The following is a 9,361-nucleotide window of genomic DNA, read 5'->3' as shown; positions in this document are numbered from 1 at the left end:
GATTTAACATTTTATATTATTTATGAAATTAAAGACAATTTTTTCACAGATCTATTCTTGATAGAAATATTATATTTCACTCAAAACATAAACCACGTTATTTACAATAGGATATAAAATGTGGCAACGCAGAAGTAAGGTAAAGAACTTTCTTTATGTATATTAAAGAATTTGTCACTTGGAAGCCCTTAGTTGATTTTTAATCGAGTTTGTAGCACCATTGCAGATCGAGGTACATCGAAAAAGTAATGCGCATTTAAAACTCATCATCAATTTTTCGTGTCAATAATTCCTGCAAACATATTATCTTTTGAGCCCAATTTCTCGATAAACCTTTTAAAGTCACATTAATTCATAAATCGTTAAGTTTACTCTTAATCATTAGAACATACTTTAAATCAAAATCAAACTTGTAAAACGTTGATGATCTATTACTTTTTTTTTTATCTATTTGCGGTAGATCTTAGCATAAAGGTTGTTTGGGACAGGGATAAACACGAAAATACCCCCCACCCCCAACAACCCCCCCCCAAAAAAAAAACCTAATAAAAACAAAGAACAGTTTTAAATATAAGATAAATGAAAATAAACGTCAATTAGCTTTGCTAAATAGGAACTGTCAATAACAAGGCTAATGTTCACGTACATTATGAACACTGTATCTAGTTTCCTTTGATTCCTTTAAGGTGTCTGACAATACACTGATAAGTTGCATTAACATTAAATCACTTTTAAGTTACTTAGTTGACATGTTTTTTGAAACTCTTATGCAATATGTTGTCTGTTGATGATATACCAGGAACCTATAATATATAAAAACAAGTTTTGTGGACTATTCATTTCAACAGATGAAGAGTTATAAAATAATAACACTTCAGATGATATATCGCGTGCTTACCCGCGCGTGTGTGGCGAGCTAATACGCATTATATTTCAGTTTTTTCCCCTCTAACCATCACGCACTATTGAAATTATTAGTACTCAAATTCCAATAAAATTGTTCGCAATGTTGCATGCACACTGTCATCAACCGACGCAGTTGTTATCATGAATGCAAGATTTTCAATATTGAGCTGCTTTATTGCTAATAACAAGGAGGAGCAACGCCTAATAATGTTTATTTTTCTGAGTTTGCTATGAAATAGCTAGAAATAGATCACTGCCTTTGTTATCGGCTTCTTGTGTCACACATGTATACACATGAACTTGAGTGAATAAATAAGATAAACACGACATACGCATGGACTAAGATCACGATTTAATTTCTTTTCACTGTATACAACATGTAATAATTAGGTGTTTGAATTTGATACTAGATTGTAACAGTTCTGCATGTGTCGGTTTTTACCCAAATTATATGATGAGTGTTGTAGTTTTTCATTTGATCTAAACATATTTAATTGATACTCAAATGGATTATGTAACTGGCAAAACCAAGATACAAAGTCAAGTACTGTATTTTAAAGATATCATTTTTAGACTATTGTATTATTAATCCCCAAAGTAACATTAATGAAGTTTTGTGTACGTAGCGTAACAAATATATAAATGATAAGTAAACTCTACCATATATAAATTACTTTTAAAACAATTGGTTGTTAATTTCAACATATGCATTTACTACGAAAGCACAGATTCGAGATTCAAAATACGAAATTCGAAATACGAAATTCAAGATTCGAAATTCGAGACTCAATTTCCATATTAACCATTTAAATAAAGGATCTGAAATCCTGTATCCTAGCGACACCCAACTGTTCTAAAAACATCATCCGTACATGCTCTTATATACAAAAAATGCTATGTTTTCTCAAACTAAATAATTATTTGGTTTTTTTTTACACAGAATATATACTAGTAATTAGATTAGTAATAATGTAGTGTGCTGGGCTTTTGTTATTTACTCCTACATTTACAAACATTCGATATTTTTCATTACCGTATAATATTTCATATAACAACTTGCTCTCATTAATGTACCACTTGATACTACATGTACGTAACAGATAACCTGCATATCTACATATAAGTTTATACATTTACATTTCAGTTTCTTTTTTTAACCGGTTAAAATCCAGGATGGAAAGTGGAAAAAGTCAACTTTTTTTTTAATCATTGTCTGTCTGGCTTCTACGGCGGGTAAAAATTCACATTTTTTAAACGAAATGAGACCAACGTTGTTTTGTGCTTATATCATTGTTTCGTTGTTTGAAATATCTTTGATTTTATTTTTTATGATTTATAATTCAAAGTATCACGATTGGGAAATTGCGAAAAAGGATGGTTTCCATTTGGAAATCACTGCTATAAATTCTCGTCCTCTAAAGCAACATTTAAACACGCCATGGTAAGAAAATATTCTGTTACTATGTTATGTTGTTAAATTTGGACTAAAATCTTAGCAACTAATTTTTAGTGATGCCTTCATTATCTCTTATCTTATGGAGGGTAATCGTGTTCAAAAATCCAGACATGTAAAGTTGTAAATCCGAATATGCAATCGTGTTGATGTGTGAGCCTGAGTATGAATACGTGTAATTATGATCGTGTCACCTATAAAACTCGGGCATGAACACGTGTAAGATTTGAGTCAGTTCCTTCGCATGATGCACATTTTGCAACTTTATTGTTTACATTAGTTAATCAAACCTTCAACTTTGCACACTTTCAATCCGTAGTTTCTGCATTTGTAACTTCAGGCTCGGCAATAGCACATCTAACATGATACAAATAGACGAATGTAAAGTCTATAAGTTTGTCGAATTTTGACATGACCTTATATGGCAACTGACTTGCTGCGGGAAAAGGCATGCCGTAATCGCCGGAATGGACGAAAAATAAACATAATATTCAGCTAAACGGTGGCAATGAGCTTTTAATGAACGACACCTTTTCTATCGAAAATACTGGTATTATTTTTAGAAAGAAAATTGGATATGATTGAAACTGGACCAAACAGGAAGAGTTTCATGTATAAAAAAAAATCGTTGCCGATGTGACGCGCTAATTTTCGTAATATAATTATCATGGTATTATAAAAGGAAATTCCTAATATCTTATTTCTTTAAAAATCAAAGTACTGAAAGTACTGAAAGTCGGGGTCTTGAAAGTTTGAATTTGTAATTGTCCTGGATTTCCTCGAATATGCTTACAAAATTTATAAGTTATTATTTGTTACAATCTATGTTAATTCGGCTTTTTTGCAATTGTATGATACTATATCTAAATTTTACTATATCCCGGCCTTCACAATTGTAGAAAATTGACACAACGGTATATTATGTAAAATAAGACCCCAAGGAAAATTTTTAAAAATTACCACTAACCGGGAAAATCAAACAACTATATCAAAGTAGATAATTTAAATCATTAGATTTTTTCAATTTTGTGATCCAAGGGAAAATCCACAAGTCGGACGGTATCTGTAAAAAAAGTTTTATGAAAACCCCGAAAACTCTACAACTGCTGAACTAACAAACAAAGTGAACATTTGTATACTGATAACAAACACAGGCACCTGACGATAGAAATATTTTTTTTACAATTAGATTCCAAGAACTTTGACAATAAAAAGATTTGTCACGGTCGCCATTTTGATTTTTAAGACCGACTTATCTGACACGATTTTCTTCATTTGCGATTCATGCAAAATTAATAGGTAAAAATAAATCCGTTCGCCACTTGTTACTTTTTTGTGTAAACTCGTGCATCACCTACACGAATTACGATACAACCGTTCCTTTCATTAAAAATCATACTCCGAAAATCAGGGACAAAAATAACAGAGATTGTCAACCCCGCCATTAGCGTGTAAATGTTACGGGACCAACCTTACTTTGAGAACTACAAGTGCAATAGCAATCTTGTATAGGTAATTAAATTTGAACCTGATGGTAAACATGAACATGAACCTGTAAATATTTTAAGCATGTTTTATTTATGAAATATTTACAAAAACTCTTTATTAAGTTTTTGAATTACTTTTTAAAACCTTATTGACTTTTCACAAAGTAATGGTAATGCATTACTTTACTCATGTAATGGTAATGTAATGCATTACTTCAAGAAAATTGAGTAATGGTAATGGTTATTTAATGCCCTAATTCATGAAGTAATTGTAATGTAATGCATTATTTTACAATGTAATTCACCCCAAGCCTGATTCCAACTAAGCCGGAAAACATGAACATTAACATTTATCTTGGTTCTTCAATCCATAAGATTGTATATATTATATAATGTATCAGTCTTCCAAAATGTATAATCTATTATAGATTGTGCTTACAATGCCTTGTTTAGAATTTAAATTCAGTTTAATCAACTAAAGAACCAACGAACGAGAAGGCAAATTCAGACTTGTTTTTATTTTCTTTGTACAAAATTCCTTTAGAGACGAACAGCATTCATACCGCAAGTAGACTGGAAGCCAATTAAACACCTATTTAATTTGTAGAACATTTGTGTATAACCCGTCCCGGTTTTAACTTCGGCTTGCGCATGAAGTTTGGTAGTATTAATTAAGGTGAAAGATTGTCAAAATAAAATTCACAACTTTTCAAAAATGGCACATTGCGTTTGGGAACTTTAATTTCGATTCAACCATCAACCTCTTTTATTGATTAATGAGCTCGTACACCAACTGAATCGTCAACGGCGCTGTGCATTCAGTCACGTAACTCATTCGACATTTGAACCCGAGCAAGAATATTTTGATCAATAAAACTATTTGTTTATTTTCTAAATAGAATTTTGTTTATACACAGAGGACTTAAAAAGATTTAATGCGTGTTTTTATAATACATACTTACTGAAATGCATGAAAACTTTCTGCACTATTTTCTTACGCGTAGACTCAATTCATGTGTTCTACGCGTGCCTTCCGGTTTGAGACTTCGGCTGTCAGTAAACCAATAGACGGGGTCACGTGACCCCGTCTAAAAATTTGACATGTAATTTAAACTAGAATATAAGTTAATGCGTACTCCTTTATAGAAATGAGACGGATCAAGAAATTTTCTAAGGGGGTAAATATATTTTGTAACTCCATTGCTTCTTAATTGTAAGAATTTTGAGAGAGAATTTTTAACCGAGTTTCCGATTATTGAAACAGTAAAAATGGCAGGCGGGCGAGTGGCTGCCAAAAACGTATCCTTACTGTACCGATAATTCCTCAAACAGTTTTCAAGATAAGAAGGTGTTCTTCTGCAGATCAATTATACATATAACAGAGGTATGCAAATTGCTAGGATTTTGATTTCTGATAATTTATGAAAAAATATCAGCTGTTAAACTTAGTCATTTTTGAGCAAAAACATTGCATATAGAGTACCCCATTTACTTGGATAGGTAGTATTTATCAATCCAGGATTGACAAATGGATTGTGGATACTGTTCACACAAAAGAAAACCGGTTGGCTGTCACATTAACAGCTTTACTCTTGTTAATTTTCTGAATTAGTTAGAATAAACGACCTGCAGAGAACTGGTAATTTTTCGCGGAAAAATTTATTAATTTTACATATATTTATACTTTTATTTTGTTGTGCAAGTGAAAGATAAATAATAACACAATCTTCAATAATAATTTAAAAAAAACAGCGCATATTTTTGTGCGCCGTAAATTGAAGTTTTTTTTTATTATGGGAGGCACTGTAGCTCCCAGGTCGTCCATCCGAATTTTTTTTAGACCGGGAGCTACAGACCTGTAGCTAGTTCACAAGTGCCTGTAAAGCTGTATTATAATAGCTCTCCAGTAAATTTTTAACAACCAACTTCACAAAGTGAGTCTGTGTTGAACCGACATTTAGGACGTCATACTCATATCCCGTTATAATTGCTTGAATTAAAAAAAATGCCAATTTTTACCTGCATACCCCTATGTATTGCCGACAATGCAATGAAACATTTAAAATAATTTATACACATTTTAATTTCACGACAGTAAATATTACCTTTGGACTTTTTATCTATTTATTTTTTTAAGAGGGTGTCGCTTCTTATGTCTCATATTAATCACAATCTCAAAACGAATGCCTTTAAATAGTTTGTTTTTCTTATCGATAACTTTGCAACTCAGCTGGCCGACCCCGTGTAATTTTTCGCAAGGGAGGGTTCTTGTCCCAACTTTATGGTACCGATTAGGATGCTTTTGGAGATATTTTCTTAATTCAGCCGAGGCCTATACTTTAACAATGTGTTGCATGTATTCTCATAAAAATGCGTATATATCTTTATACACGTGTATTCAAACAAGTCATTAAATGTATTTTTTCAGTTCTAAGAAGATATCTGAAGCCAATCGAATTCTTCACTCGCATCTTTTATATATTCTCTTAATAAAATGTACACCAATCTCATAACTTAATTTTCCAAAAAATAATACTTTCTAAGAAATATTGTTATTCAGAGATGATATGATTATAGGCTTACCTAATATATTTTTTTTATTTACTCCTCCCTATTCCGGCGATTACGGCATGCCTTTACCTGCAGCTTGCCTTTTCTAACAGTGACGTCACTGTTTCCATATATGGTCATGTCAAAATTCGACAAACTTGTAGACTTTACATTTCTCAATTTGTAACATGTCAGCCGCAATATTTCAGAAAACGGAAATACAAATTCAGGGATTACAGATGGAAAGTGTCTAGTAGCAGGTTAAATGTAAATAACAAACAGCATTTTACAGCTTCAGTTAACCATCTGTAGGAAAAATTAGATTGAGGGCTTGCGGGGTCAACTCTAAAGTGTTTATCCCCGAGTTTTTTTAGGTTATACGATCAAAATTACACTCATTCATACTAAGGCTCACACATCAACACGATTGCATATTCGGATTTACAAGTTTACATGTTTGGATTTTTGAACACGATTACCCTCCATATTATCTAACGGAGAACGTTTTTGTTATAAAGGTACGAAGTTGTATAAATTTATATATATTTCAAAATTTCTATTGATATTTTTTACTTAAGTGTATTACAATACAAGAAAAAAAAAATAGGAATATGACTTTTTATAAGACAGTTCGGATGACACATCTTTTTTGGATGACTTAATTATCGCACAGTTTTCCGTTGAAACGTTAAATCCTTATTTATTCGTGTATAAATTCATAGATTAGACCAAGTACAATTGGTTTAAATCGAACAACCTGATTGAAGAAATAATACAATGGCTACATTTCTTTAAAAAGATTTTACAATATTTACAAAGATATTCTGTAACAACCATGGAGCAGAACTTTTGGAGTTACAAAGCAAAGCGGAAGAAAACTGGATTGATTTGCAGTGTCGTGTTAGAGGTAAAACAGAAAGAGAGAGAGAGAGAGAGAGAGAGAGAGAGAGAGAGAGAGAGAGAGAGAGAGAGAGAGAGAGAGAGAGAGCTTGTCTTTCAATTAATTGTAGAAATTTATTATACTTTCTAAAAAAAAATATTTTCTTAAAATTTGTAGTAAACAAATTAAACATATCTTGTATGAAAATTCCATCAAAGTTTTTCTATCTAATATCTTGGAAAACAATTTACCTCATTTATTGACTTGAAATATTATTCACAAGTTCTTGTTTCTTTAATGAATACAAAAACAAACCTGATACAGTTTGAAGTCTAATCTAACAAACAATGACAAACAAATAGTACTCTTTCACTTTTGTTAAATCTAAATCTAAATCAAACAGGAGTTTAAGATATTTTCAAATATTTGTAATATATCTTTTATTCACAATAAAATATAGCCGCGTCAAATCAGAGAACCAATGAAAATATTGAGATCATGCAATGACAATTCAGAATTCAGCATACACCATGTACATTTTATACAAAGTAAGATTTATTGTTCTTAAGATAAATATTAGAAGACATGAACATTATTTCAGGTTATTCATATGGAGTTTGGTTAGGACTAAATGATATTCAGACGGAAGGTAAATTTGTTAGCCTGTCGGACGCACGGAAACCTCGCGGAAATTTTAGGAACTGGGCGAAATGGGAACCCAATAACACTAACAACAACGAACACTGCGCCATGTATTGGATCACAAAGAAAGGCTGGAATGATGATCAGTGTACAAAAAAAAATAAACATAGTATGCAAGAAATAAAAAGAATTTGCATATAACTAACCAGTGCTATAAAAAAAACCCATACATTTGAATGTTCAAGATGAGTGTGCATAATCATCAAACTTTATATTGTCTTTTTATTTATTTTTAGATACTCTAACAATAACACCATTTTTAACTCTTTAGATAATTCTCTATAAATTGTTCTCTAAATCAGTGAACTGGTATGTTATGTGTTTAACGGTAAACCTTCAACAAATTATATTGTGTTGTATGATATGCAATCAAGCGAACAAGATACATGTTTGAAACATTATTTTCTTTGTTGTCTGTTTTTTTTCCTATTTATATGAATGTAAATGTGAATCAATCTGCACACTTTGTACAATTAGAACAAGTGATCTGTTTGCACTTTTTATATATCTAAAGCTGATTGAAGCCTCATGTTTATTTTTTGAAGTATAATTGATATACAATTCCAACAATTCAAAATTGAATCCTTATAATTCAATCGTTATGTTTCAAAATCAGTTGATTAAAATTTACTTTTCTATAACTTAGAATATAAAAAATCTCTTTTAATCTTAAAACTCATTTGACACCCTTTAATATGGAATCACCTTTTGCTTAAAAAGTTGCATGGAAATAGTTATGTGTCAAATACGATGTAACCGTATGTGTCGATTCAGAGAAATACAAAAATACCAACCCCATAAAATTCTTTGTATGATGAATATGTACGTTTTGATTTATATAAATGAATCATTTATTATAGATTGACAACAATATAAAACGCAATCTAATGCAACAATGTATGTTTCCATACACGCATTTCCTTTGATTAGAATAAGTATTGGTATGATGTTGTAGTATTAGCCAATGAGTATCATTTTGAAAAGGTTATAAACTGAAAACGGCTTTTAACAAACTTGGAGAACAGTAAAAAAAATCCCCATATGTATATCTTTACTACTATATTAAAATAATAGACTCCAGTATTTGGGCTTTAACACCGAGAAATGGAAAGAGTACTGTCATTTGTTTTATATATTATTAACAATATTGGGACTTGAAGATTACCAATTTGTGTTTATTTTTTCTCAATCAAGCTTTGCAAATTAATAATCAACGAAAATCTCTTTTAAAAATCCGGAAATCAAATGGATTTTTCGAATTTTACAATCTTGCGCATGCGCATTACATTCACGCTAAATCACGGGAAGCTCTTTAGTTTTTGTTTCCACAATATCACATTTGCATGGATAAACTCAAAAACGATATAACAAATACGTGTAAAT

The 9,361-nt window shown here is 31.1% G+C and overlaps 1 long non-coding RNA gene across 1 annotated transcript; it reads left to right on the top strand.

Annotated features, from left to right (window-relative positions):
• The first annotated feature begins 2,053 nt into the window (after positions 1-2,053).
• On the top strand, positions 2,054-8,379 carry LOC136269613 (uncharacterized). The gene is made up of 4 exons (XR_010712392.1): positions 2,054-2,139; positions 2,253-2,347; positions 7,216-7,303; positions 7,878-8,379. It is a non-coding gene; the product is annotated as an uncharacterized lncRNA (long non-coding RNA).
• Positions 8,380-9,361: the final 982 nt, after the last annotated feature.

The sequence above is a fragment of the Magallana gigas genome, chromosome 1, assembly GCF_963853765.1.
Source record: "Magallana gigas chromosome 1, xbMagGiga1.1, whole genome shotgun sequence".
Lineage (NCBI taxonomy): Eukaryota > Metazoa > Mollusca > Bivalvia > Ostreida > Ostreidae > Magallana > Magallana gigas.
The sequence above is the reverse complement of the archived record's forward strand: the minus strand, read 5'-3'. Positions and strand labels throughout refer to the sequence as shown.